This window comes from Vanessa atalanta, chromosome 19 (genome assembly GCF_905147765.1).
Source record: "Vanessa atalanta chromosome 19, ilVanAtal1.2, whole genome shotgun sequence".
Taxonomy (NCBI): Eukaryota; Metazoa; Arthropoda; class Insecta; order Lepidoptera; family Nymphalidae; genus Vanessa; species Vanessa atalanta.
In genome coordinates, this window is record NC_061889.1 from 5,199,026 (window position 1) to 5,213,275 (window position 14,250).

The 14,250-nt window shown below is 30.1% G+C and overlaps 1 protein-coding gene and 1 non-coding gene across 2 annotated transcripts in view; one reads left to right on the forward strand and one right to left on the reverse strand.

The window, feature by feature from the left end:
• Positions 1-1,642: 1,642 nt before the first annotated feature.
• Trnap-agg lies at positions 1,643-1,714 on the reverse strand. Its single transcript has one exon. It is a non-coding gene; the product is annotated as a tRNA-Pro (tRNA).
• Positions 1,715-3,625: 1,911 nt separating this feature from the next.
• LOC125071320 (dopamine receptor 2-like) overlaps positions 3,626-14,250 on the forward strand; it is a 154,495-nt gene continuing 143,870 nt past the window's right edge. The window contains exon 1 of the mRNA XM_047681516.1: positions 3,626-3,658. The gene's annotated coding sequence lies outside the window, so the exon portion shown is untranslated. The remainder of the gene's footprint in view (positions 3,659-14,250) is intronic.

The following is a 14,250-nucleotide window of genomic DNA, read 5'->3' on the forward strand; positions in this document are numbered from 1 at the left end:
AGCAAAACTATAAGTATATAGAGAAACTAGACATATATATGTCTAGTTTGACCAACTCTAAGACTAATATAATAATTGCATATCTATTTTCGAAATATATCCCTGAATACCTAAATATGTCTTCGACTGACTTGTTTTAACTTCCAAATACATTTATTTAAGCACACATATGTTTCGATAGTATTTTTGCGAACATTTTCATAATCATTATTAAATATACAGTTCAATCTTGAAAGCATAGCATTTTTTATCTATTTAATAAAAGTTAAAAATGACTGACTGCCATACACACACCTAAATGTGATGATAGTTGAGAAATAAAAATTAATTTTCAAAAATCTCCCAATGGGTTCAAATGGGAGATTTGCGTTGGTTACAACATAAAAATTAGGTTATTATATTAATGAGTTAAAGAGAGTGTTTTTTTTTTTTTTAATTCATTACCTGCTTGTGTGAAACTTAGGATGAAAATTTGTATTATAAAAAACCATATTTTTTTAAATTTGGAAGTATGAAAATGGATGTAAACATCCATTTTCTTTTAGCTTTTGTTTATGAGTAAAAGACAGCATTTAAATGAAAGAAAATGTATCATTCAAGATGAAATTGAAGATGAAAGTTCGTACCGAACTTCACAATTCAATGTTTGCAATGCTTAATTTATGGGTTTTTCGGGCATCTGTTGATGTGCTTGAATATCCATCCCTTATGGAAGTTAAATTAAGGATGACATTTAGTTATTTTAAAACATCCAGGTATGGAAATTAGACTACAGGCATCGTAGGTTACCAAAAGCTCTAATACAACTATTCTAGTACTTCTACTACTTACTAAAAACTTAAGAAAAATCAGTGAGTTTGTACAACATTTCCGTACCTAGTCAATGTATTTAATGTGTCTATCGAGTACACGGCTAATTAAATAATAAGTAGTAATTGTAATACTATTAGTTCAGTATCAAATTCTGTTTTAAAATATAATTTCATTAAATGTCCTCTTTTAACTTTCAAATACGATAGTTAAACGCACACAAAAACTCTACAAGTTATCATTTAATGATACTTTTCATGATAAAGATTAAATAATTGTGATATTATAACTGAAAAAAAGCTTATAGTGTTTACTGAATATTTAAAATAAAATGAATGTCGTATTTATAATGTTGGGGAATGTTGAAACGAGGTGAATAAATGTTGACTTTGAATCCTTTTGTCCCGTACGTTCTTTAAATCATAATGATAATGAAGGCACGCATCAGACAGCTTTTAGCGAAATATATTTATATTCTCTCGAATAAAATTCTTTACATTTTTTTAGATACGTGGAAATGAATGTTTTAATCTAAACGCTTGAATTTGTTTTTGTTTCTTCCAGTCTATGAACGAAGTAAAGCATTGTGAAAACTCTTTAGAGATAAGAATACAAAAATTTACTGATTTGTTTATACTTGATAAATTAAATGTAGATTATATTTAATTTGCAATAAAAGGTAATTAAGGTACGTCACGATATTTGTATTAAAGAATCTACAAAAAAAATGTTAATTAAGGGCTACATACATAAACTAAGTAAAAATTAATCAATTGATAAATTATTAGACACACTGTACTGAAAAAAAAATATAAATTTTCAAAATGAATTTGGGCTCGTCCGGGATTTGAACCCGGGACCTCTCGCACCCTAAGCGAAAATCATACCCCTAGACCAACGAGCCAGATACCAGTTTAGTCCAATTTATCCATATGTTTTATTTGATAGTTATCTAAAGTGAAAGTTATTTTAGTAGAGACTGTACGTCACTTTAGTAGAGAACTATTGTAGCTGACGTCTCACTGTTACGTGTGTAATGAAATGTCCATATAATATTAATTATTTATTTCTATATACTAAAATGAAAAGTACACAAGTTTATCATTGATCTGAATATGTTGTTGTATGCTTCTTGAAAAATGCTATCTCCTAAAATATAAATTTTATAATGGTAAAAATGCAAGTATGCAGGTTCGTTTAGCATTTTATGGTTTACTTAAAATACTCTGAATTATATCCAATGTAAGATATAGTTCAGAGTTATTTTATCAGACGAATAGCATTAGAATATTAGAGGAATATACTGCAGATAGGGCTAATCCAAAGGGATGGCAAGTCCGATACTAATGGATAGAGTTTAAGTTCTAGACAATTTTACAAGCTTTTTTAGTCTTCCACCAACCCGCATTGGACCATCGTGGTGGAATTTGCTCCAAACCTTCTCCTCAGAGGGAGAGGAGGCCTTAGTCCAGCAGTGGAAAATTTATAGGCTGCTTATGTATATATGTTATGGAAAAAAAAATATTATTATAACAACGCCACGCACGCACGAGGATAGCAAGATGAGGGAGCGGTGTCCACTACTTCATCGTGTGGCAAATTAGCTCGTCGACATTTTTATTATAATCAAAAAAGTGATTTATAATAATCCCACAAACATTATTATAGCACGCGATGTGTGTCACATTTTATCGCTGTATCAATAAAATGGGATCGAATATTATCGCTTCCTACTTTATTTTGTAACGATAGCCGTAGATATTGCTTTTATAGATGTCACGATAACAACTTGTATTTTCTATTAACAAAACGATTAAACATAAATAAATATGTATACGACCTCTTTTTAAAAATATTTATGAATGGGAAATTGGAACGGATTCTTTTTTTAAAATTATATAATTGTTTTTGTTTTTAACTTATTTTTATCGGTAATCTGTACAATTGAAATTTCTTTTAACTAAATAAACAGATAGTTTTCATAACATGTAACGATCCTCGTAGTAAAGGCGAAAGTGCGTGTGTTTGGTTATTTGGTAAGCGTTCCCGTTAACATTTTTACGGATGTAACGTAACACCGAAATAGGGAAACACTCAGGTGATACTTCATTTGGAAACTAGTAGATAATAAAATATCGAACCAGTAAGATTAATGTTTAATTTTATGAAAAAAAAGAAAATTTATAATTGAATAGACTATTTCGTCAATGTTATGCGCCCAATAATAAAATTTTAGGACAATAATTTTACAATATTATCAAAAAACAATTATGAAAATGAATATTTTTCAACATTCTGAATTCAGATTAAATAAATTGATACATAAATCTACATCGTATTTTTTATCTGCGAGGATTTACTGACTAAAAAGTTAATTTTCTATTAAATAATTAAAAAATTTATGCTTTTATGACATTAGAAATATATTAATAACAAAATAAATTAAATAACTTTTACAATATTAAAGTTGTCTGTAACAAATGCCATGCGCATCGTTCGGCGCACCAAAGGCAGGCTGGCGCTCGCTTTATTCGCTAGTAGGGCCGAGGAGACCACCGCTACTGTGTCCCCGTGGCTCCCTTCCAGATATTTCGCGCGCAAAAACTCGTAACACACATAACCAGCTACAAATGTATGCGTGTTTTAAAAACATTTCGATATAATTACCGCGTATATGAATACATTTTTTTTTAATATGGGTTGAATTTATTACACATAACACAAAACGAATGCAAAACTTTTATGGGACTGTGTGATGTTAATTATGTAAGAATCACTAAATTTTATGGTTTGTGACGTTTGTTTTTTAGTAACACGGAAAGTAAATTTTGGAATGATTTCGTTAGAGGTAAGTAAATAGACATTATTTAATAATAATAACTAATCTATTTTTATATTTAAAATAATTTCTAGGATGGAACTTTACATTTTTTCTTCTCGAACAAAGACAAAATGCAGTTATAGATTCACAGGTGAAATAGACGTAGCGGTCTATATGTTTGCGTTCCAATATTTTTTAGTCGCTGTTCTAAAAAAACACGAAGTTCTGGTAGAAGTTATGGCACTTTTTGCACTTCCTGTGCGAAGCGGGTAGCAAGCGATCTACCTATAATCCGAAAAAAAAAATCGCCTTTCACTTAATATTGTTTGGAACACACACACGCAATTTAGGTACATACATATATAATGTACCTTTGTTCCCTTATATGTGTATTCAACATGGCCATTTTGGTTTTATTAAGGACTTGGACAGGATTGAAATTATATTTTGATTTAAATTGTTTGCATTAAAGACTTGGAGTAGGTTACATTGGTTTACGTAGCTAATTACTTTTGATATTATTACACATAACATGAGATATTTGAAAATATATTTACATCAAACTTTCATTGTGAATAGTGTGACATATTCTTCATTAATCATGATGTTTCTTAAATATTGATATATGATACAAACTTAGTATGATGTTCTTACCGACTGATTTTTTTAATGTCATAATTTTAATATTTTTCCAAAAAAAAAAGTATTAATAGCTTTAATTTCTATTGAAAAGCTATTGTTTATCTACTATCATTATAATAAAATTAAAATAAATAAATGTAGAGTTCAAGAGGTATTCCGTGCCTCGAATAGACGCAGTGGTTTTCTTTGTTATAAATATTAAGTATATTTTTAACATATTTAATAACTGAAGCTATAAGTTTTTTATTATTTAAAAATAAGTTATTTATAGAACGCAGCATTTAAAGATAAATAATAATTTGGGCAATTTCTCGGTATCGTTATATTGCTTTCAATGAAATATTTTTTTATCAGTTATGTATTTAAAGTAAAACATGTAGGTATTAAAAATTATTTCCAATCATTTGTTACGATCGAAGCAATAAATACGGATAATTATAAAAATAGGTACTCGAAAATTTATCTTATTCCTGGTATTAAACAGTCAGGAAAAGTCTAAATATTTACGTATGAGAAATAAAAGCTATCATTTAATATATAGAGATCAAAATTGAAGAATATTTACCGTATAAATCATGACCGCACCGAAAGGAAGCAAGAATGCTAGCAGCATTTTCCAGTTGAATCGCAATTCCGATTTTCGAATAATGAACCAGTCCTTCTGTCACGAATGGGGGCAATAAGAGTGGATTTAATCTTAAAATTTTTGGGAATATAAAATCGTAGGGAAGAAACGAAGTATCATTTTGTTCTCATTTACAATTGGCTTGAGGAATTCAAACTTTTGTAACATGGAGTTTGGTATATATCGCCAATAAAAACGCAGGTTTTGTGAATAAATGGTCGTATTATATTTAAAAAAGTAAAATGTTAACAGTGCTAGTGAAATAGCTGACACTAAAATGGTCTCGTGATGAAAAGCCATAATTTACATACATGCTTGAAATTACACCAACATTACGACCTCGAATACGCATAAATATCTCTGAAAAGTCTCGCTGAAAAAACGCACACTAACTCGTAACTAGTTTTTCGATAGCAATAAATCAACAAAGAAAAATCGAATACCTACTACTAATAATTCGAGAATCTTCTATGTCTGTCGAGCATCATCCGTAAATATGATCCGTCATACTAAAGCATATTATATTCTAAATATTTTTAATGATATCATAAAGCTATGTGACTCATATTAATATTCAAGGTTAAATAAACGTTCCAGTATCAAAAACGAATCGTTGTGCTTACGGATAGAATTCTCCATTAAATAATTTAAAAGGCTACGAATAAGATAGTAGGAAATGTAGGAAAAGAACAAATGTTTGTGTTTAAATTGAAACAAATGTTTAGAAAATTTAAACCGTCTATATTCAAACATTAAAAAGAATTATATTTTGAAAAAAGAACATAGGCTTTTGTGAATCACCATGTATTTGAAATCAGGTTCGATTTTTTAATTTAGTAAACGTATTTTTGTTAATCATTATGTCTGTATTTTACATCAATTTCGATTTACAGTTGCATTTGAGTAGTTAAGCTGAGTAACTGTTGCCGGTTCAACTCAATTATCTGCCACGAATTCAGCGTGTGCTGAAATGTATATTTAGTTGATTTGAAATTGATAGCTAATACTTAAATATGAACGGAGCTGAATACATAGATTACTAACGGAATATCGTAATATTGAGTTTATAAAATTATATAAAGTAGTATTTGCTGAGTTTCGAGAACATTCGATCATAAACATTATTGAATTTCCATATTTCATCAGATTATTTTATTGATAACACTTAAGCTTGTCGATAGCAACAATAAGAAAATCAGATTATCAGGTTGCCTATCAGAGTTACAAAAGGTACTGATATTTATTCTTTTTCTTTTTCTATTTTTTATAGATAATTAAAATAAGAGCATCCAGAGATTTCTAAAATATAAAATAATTATCGTCAATTTTATTAATCGAACTGTCTATATTTTTTTTGAAGCGAAGTGCCTTATCGCCCGTTACGGTGCAGACAGTTGGCGAATGTAAGTTTGACCAAACTAACTGTAAGACTTCAACCGTCTTCACTTTTGGTATAGTACTTGTTACGTAACAATATAGGATGTCTGAGGAAATCTATGTATTTTTCTTTATTACCATTTCTTAGATTTTTTTGTTCGTTTTATTATTGACAAACTTTGTAAATAGATCGGATGGAACTTCGTTAGAACTTGGTCTCACAACACCTTTAGTTTTTTTTTTAAATATAGTTAATATGTTAGTTTAATGTGACAAAATTCTAATTTCAGTCTATGTAGTTGTATATTTTGAGATGTATATGTAAATCAGAGATACAATATTGATGTTTTATTTATGTTTACGTTAAGTACGTTGCGAGGTTTGTTTAATTAATAAATTAATCAGCTAACTGATCAGCGATTGAATAGTCTTATTCATTGCTGAGTGGTTAGGGATCTAACAGCTTTACATCGGAAATTACAATTACAATCGGAGCCCGTATACATCGGTAAAGATGTATACGGATTCCGATTAATACAATACCGGACACATGACAACTCAATGGTTCTTACCATTGGGTTTTATTTATTTAATGTTTATAATTAATTTCTTGCGCAGCGATGTGTCGTATTGTGAGGAAATCTAAATGCATCGGGTGAAATATGATAGAATAAGTTCTAAGCCTCTCCTATAGTGCCACCCGATGCTAAGTGGTCACCCCCGCCCATAGACAATGGCGTGTTAAGAAATATTAAATATTTCTTACATCGACATTGCGCTACCAAACTTGGGAATTAAGATGTTATGTCCCATGTGGCTGTAGTTACGCTGGCTAACTCATCCTTCAAACTGTTATAAAACGGTACTGAGTACTGATGTTTGGCGGTAGAATATATGAAGAGAGGGTGAAAAGTAGGGCTAGTACCTAGGAAATGTCTGTCAGCTTAGCAGTGAGACATTTCATAGATTACTAGTTTTTCTAATTTAGACGCAGTTTATATTGTCTTAGGACATAAATGTAAGTAGATCATATTGACTTCTTTCAAATCATAACGAAACTAAAATTCGGATTTTCACCAGATAAGAGAAAATATTAATGGAATAAATTTCTTTAGAAATAGCTGATACTGAGAAGATTCTGCTATTTCTAGATTGAATGAATGAAACCCTATACTTTATTCCATTTTACCATTGACTCCATTTCATTGACGTCGTTTAAATAATTTAAACGAAATACAACGATTTTAATAAATAAACATGTCTATGAAGGAGACATGTGGGTTTTGACGATTTAAGTTTTTCATATAAAGGGACCTTTTTAATTCATTCATTTCATAAAAGCTTTTTGGAGAAGTCCCAAAGAAAAATCTTGGCATACAATATTGGCGTACAATCCACCGTCTCCGATATGAGCTTAAGATGAATTGAAGTCGAACCACAGGAGTCTGTATACGCCGGACACGTACAATTATTATTATATTATTTATTCATCTAAAAAAGCCTATTGATAAAATGACTATTTTATAATATAGCAGCACATTTTTATAAGCAAACTTTAATATGTTAATGAAGATACTTTTATATTAAAAAAAACGCATACCGATTTAATTACAAACGCGACGGACTTCATATTCGTGCCCATGGTTGGCGCATTGACGATGCAAGAAACAGTTTATTTTTTTTATCTCATGAATGTCAATATGATATGTCATTTAAATAAAATAAAAAATAGAACTCAACAAAATCAATCTTGAATTTAAAGATTCCACCAATTCGGAATGTGTATTCTACCGCGAAAAGCAAATTAGTAACTCATTTGTTACTTTTATAAATATTGTTTATAAATTCAAGGCGTTTTAATATAAAATCTCAAGACACATTATTAATGTTGCTAAATATAGAACAACACTAAATATTCGATATTTAAAATAATAACCAATCCGTCTATTTCTACAATAAGTCGAAGGCTTCTTATTAATTTAAAACCAACTATAAAGAACCAAGCAAAAAAAGTACATCGGAATTTCTATTACAGCGCATAAAACGAAAATTAAGTTTTACATAAACGTATAAAACGTTTCTTGAACAAATAGCTTAGTTGGAGAAACTACACACATACGTCTTAACGACTCCTTCGCAGACTAACCCCACGGGACAAAAGCAATGGGACCACTTTTGTCAACCCTACTCTTATCTCGAATGCGCGTAAACGCTATTTCTTGTAGTATCACTCACTGACGTCATAGAAAGATTTACACGCGGATCGATATAAGCCGAGAGGCTCTATGTTGGCAGGAAGCCAAATTATTTTTGCCAAATTCGCGACTTGTGAGTAATAAATCCAAATGAAGGTTGCTCTACCACTTATTCTAGCGAATCGATGTACGTTCTGGGATATATTTTATCATATCGTGTTCTTGCTGATTGTTAAAATGCTCGTTACTTCTGCTTTGTACAATCTTTCTTTCGAGTTTGGACAAGGGTCATTGTTATAGATAATATCATATATATATTGTATTATGGTTATATTTGGGCTTAATCTAATATATACAATGGATATTATTATATCTGTTTAAGATAAAATGCTTGAACAATCTTGACCGTTAGTATGTTTTAGAACAGAAGCAGCGCAACTATTTATATGCTGATTTTCATGCCAATTGGTATATATATGTTGGAGCCAACTAATTTAATTAGCCTTTTAATTAACAGTCTAGCTATTTTCAATATCTTACGGAAAATATTTTGGCGAATGCCATTCAGAAAGCTGGTTGAACGGCGTCGTTTAGTAAAATAGCTAGGCTAATTGAATGGCAAATAAGTCCTGCGATATATACACAGGCATATTATTTAAAAAATTAAATACTCATGCTTGGTTTTGTTCATATTTTTCGCAATCCGTTTATCTGATTGCGTTGAAATTTTGTACAGTTTTTGTTTATAATTGCGTGAAGGCATCTGGCCAAGTACCATTAACGTGTAAAAGGTAGTGCGCGAAACGTAATTTAGTGTTTGAAATAATTTTACGAAAAATTGTGAATACAAACCGGTCATTAATTAGTGCCAAGTAAAAAGTACCGTAAGTACGTAAGCCATTGTAGCAATGTCTCATTTTAAGAAATGACTAATTTTACCTATTTTCCGTTTTAATTAAATTTGAAGACTTTTTTTTTCCCCTGGAAAAACGCATGACGCGTTTCCCCCACACGATGGGCCTATGGGGCTATGTGGGGCTCGCCTGTGCTGAAGGCGCCATAATATCTAGAAAACCGGCGCACTAGAAAACCAGCGGTACCCACTTCGTCTTTACGGGGGGGGGGGGACCGTCTTCACGGGATCGCTTGCGCATGCTACCGTAACGCCCCGACGGTTGGCCCTAAAAATTAAAGTTGAAGCCTGTGCTAGGAGTTGGGACGACCTCAAGAGGTAAGGATCGGACCTGCGATTATGACATCACAATGCGATCTGAAAACCATTGCATTATTGACGCACTAATAATAGGAAGTTTCTTTAATATAGTTGAACCTTCATAATGTTCATATAATTTACTCTTATAAAATTAATTTATTCAACATCCTGCTTACAATTAACATAATTAGTCTCATTAAGTGTATTCAATATACATACAAATACTAAAATATACATACACACTTGATATACATCAAGTATTTTAATAAAACATAAACGGAAACGACGTAAGAGATTTCCATTGGAATTGTAAGACAATTATAAGTCTATAATTTCCACTAATTATGTCAAATATTTTGTTAATTAAAATCAATTGAATATTATATAACATTTATATTTAGTTTGTATTCAAAGTAAATACTTATATATAACCTCTTACACAAGATTTAAGAAAAAACTATTTATTTTTCATCCAATATAACAATAGTTAGGTACAAGATCTGTGTTAACACTCTTTAAACAGCCTTTAAACAGTTTCACTATCTGAGGCACCTTTCTTTTTTGTACTCGACAAAGGTTCTCTTCTAATCGGAATTGAAATGCTGTCGGAGTAAGATTTATATGTTGAATCAATGAAGTAAATTTTCTTGCTATTTTTTATTTGAGACCATTATTGATCTTTGTAAATTTTGTAGTTTTTAGTCTTTTTAATATGTTGCATATATGTATAGTTACAAACTCTCTTTCTGACATCAGCAATTTCACAGTCGAAAGAAGAAGACAAAGCATCGTGTCAACTTCCTCGGTTGCGTACCAGAAACTCTTTCTCTGATAAGCGATTAAGAATTTTACTTTATTTTGTTTATACACAACGGATATTGCTTCGTTTAGATTTATATTATGGGGAGGATAAATGAATCGTATTTTCGGCGACATCGTTAAACTGAATTCACTTCGATCTTTGGCATATTTTTTGTTTGACAATAAAATATGTTTCAATGTTATAGCTGTGTGATAAATTTTAGGAAGTGGAGTATAAATCTGAAAACCTCTTATAACTAGAAAAGAAGGGTTTTCCCCTACAGTAAGTTATAACCAGTAAATAACTCTCTGCTGGCCGAAAGCCAGGCATTTTCTATTCAAGAGCAAGAATCGAAGTGAAAACCTACTCATTTTATAAAGGACACGGTCATTATTCATTTCTAAGCAAAAACTGTTTATTCGTTTCATATCCAGTTTTATTTTAAAACTTCTACATAGCTGCACTACGCTCTTTAAATTTAATCTCAATAAACCGAGGCTGCGAGTAAGATCATATTAGTGTTAATATAAGGCCGTATATATATGCAATGATTATACAATACAATACATGATCGATTGTCAAGACGACCTTAGGAGCTAAGATGTTATGTGCCTGTAGTTATACTGGCTCACTCACTTTCAAACCGAAACACAACAATACTAAGCATTGTTAATTACTAAGTACCCACATTGGCTCTCACAAAATCCTACCACCAACTACAGTCAGGACGACATTTACTGTGTTATATATTATGACAAATGGTCATTATAATAAGTATTTATATAACTTATACTGCTTTAACTGAAGCAGTTATTTCATGAGTCAATTATATCAGCTCCACATAAGGCATTTATTACATTTCGACAGTAATAAAAAGATAATACGATTGTAAACCTCATCAGTTCCATTAATGGTTGTTTAAGAGCGCATTAAAGTCATCTGAAAGCTTTTATCGTCACTCGATTAAAATAAAACATTCATCTCTTTTAAATAAAATATAATTGAATATAGATATAATAATATACGATTTAATCAAAATTCTGTCAATGACATATCAAAATTTTTGTTCACAATTTAAAAAAAAAAAAATGTTTCACATAATAGGCAAAGGCAGTTCAGTAGTGACTGTTTTCCTCTGTTTGTCAAATTATGTTTTAAATATTTTTTTATTAAAAAAAATGTTAACAAGTAAATTCGTATATATTTTTCCCAAATTTTCATTAACAGTTATTACTGCAATCATACCGATAATTTCGATAACGGTGCGAACTCTAGTCTTATGAAATTGCCAATAATTACGTACAACTGAAAGTCACGTACACAAAGTTAGTATTACTTTTAATAAAAAGTGTGTACGTCATAACTCAAAGGTACGTCATAATCTATTTTTGCCTGAATATATTTCAACGAACAGGCGTATAAAATTATATAAGCGTGAAATATATTATAAAGGCGAAGAAAAATACTAGCAATACGCAGAAGTAAGTCTTCTAAGTTTAAATTTATTACTCTGATAATACCGAACCTTTATTATCAGAGTGACCTTGAAATGATATTTAAAATTCTCTATCTAAAGGCAACTGTGTAGGCGAGTAAAAGGTCAAAGGCGGTATATTTAGAGGTAGCACATAGGCAAATATGGTATCCCACTACAGATATTTGATTTAATCTGTGGTTTCTACTTAGATTTTGTAAGCATAGTATATTCTTTACGAAATTATCTTAGGAATATGGATGTCGTTGAGTACAAGGTCACTCAGATATCCTTGCGTCACTTCCGGGCACACTATGGGAGCCATATTCGTTCGGATATTCTGTTGTTGCTGAATAACAAAATTGTTAGAATGATATACTCGTACATCAAATATAAAAAATACTATTGAAAGTAATGAAAGCATTCTGACCTACATTATGATAATATGTTGGATTTTATTTAACAAGGTAAAGGAAAGGTAACATATATATATGAGAGTATATAATAAAAAACAAAATAAATATATAGTGAATTCTCAGAAAAAATATAATACCAAAAGAAATACTTTTTTTTGTATGATTAATAAATATTTTAATAACTGGAATAGGTACTATATATTATAAAAAAGTAATTATTTATCAATGAAAAGATATTTTTAAAGCCAACAACATTTGTAAGTGAAAAAAATAAACAATATTATGTCCTACAATTATATTTAAATACGGATTTTTTGAACGAAGTTTTTACAGTAGAGTTAACTGGCAGAAATCGTCACGTAAGGAAAAGCGTTATGCCCCGTCTTTCCCACTCTTTTTTATATAATATTATTCAAACTAATTTTTTGTTGTTGTTTTAATTCACAAGATATTTTTAATAACATTTTTATTTCCTATATAATATAAAGCGATAACAACTTCGTTCCAAACGGGTGTCCTTCGACACTTCTGATTTTTCTACATAATTTTATAAATACAAGGGCAGAAAATTAAACAGCCTAAAAATATCGATTCAAATTTCAAGCATCTTCGGTAACTATGTAAATAAATATATTAAAAAGAAACATTATTTAATCTATATTTACATGATAATAATGTTGAACATAACATCGTTATATTCAGCTATGTATAACTATATGAATATTCATACACATTAATTCCTTACAATTTGACATTCATACTTGTTTCATAAAATAGTTTTTACAGTAAACTGGGTTATGGCTCGCAAAGTGAACTTAATGGATTTAAAACCCGCTTGTATAGTATGTAAATATAATAAAACCTATTTGTTCCTAAAACAAATTCAGTGTTACAATTAAAAAAGTGTTATTGTAGAATTTTTAATTTAAAAATGTACATTTCATTTGAAGGCTGAAGCATTTATACAGATATTACATTCCAAAACTTCAATTGATGGACGATATATGTAACTATAAGCGTTTTGATCATTCCATATACACATACTTCTAGTATTCTTTTTCATATGAATTATAATGTATTTGAAGTGAAGGTTATAATTTTACACCATTAATCAGATTTGTATCATTTATGTCAATTTATATACCCTTAAGCTTTCTGTATATAGCGCGACAAAGCACAAACGCGTACGCAGAAAAAAAACAACAAATATATAATTATGTAGATACACCAAGAGCAGGAACAGCATGTCTGTCGAAATATAAATATAAGATGAAAAATTGTCACTTATATTAATCTTCCTGAGGAATTTTATTGTTTTCAATTTGAAATAACGAATAAGCGTGATAAAGAAAGTTGAAAATGTTGAAATATTTGCCCCTTAAAATGTCATTCTTACAAACAACACAATAAAATTGATGTTGTTTATGATTCTGTTATTCGCTTAAATTGTATACAAATTAAAACGAATTTATCATATGCATTAGAATTATCGACACTTCTGCAAAATTTTTATGCACAATTTCAAAGTATTATTCAAGACAAGCGGTTGGCAATGATGAAAATCGATGAACCAGGGCGCCTGATAGACTGACGGCTTTCTACGAAACAGTTTTACATAGATTAATTGAAATTGTAATGCGTAATTTACTACTTTTAATAATGGTTTTCTATTATTTTCATGCCACATACACTTCATATGAATCTTAATTGAAGAATGTGGGTTCAAACCCGGGCAAACACTACTGAATTTTCATATAAAACCGCGAGAAAAACTTTTTTGATGTATATCCAATAATTCATATACATAGGAACAACGTGGTGGAATGAGCTCCAAACCTTCCCCTCAAAAGTAAATTAGGCATTTTATAGGCTTGT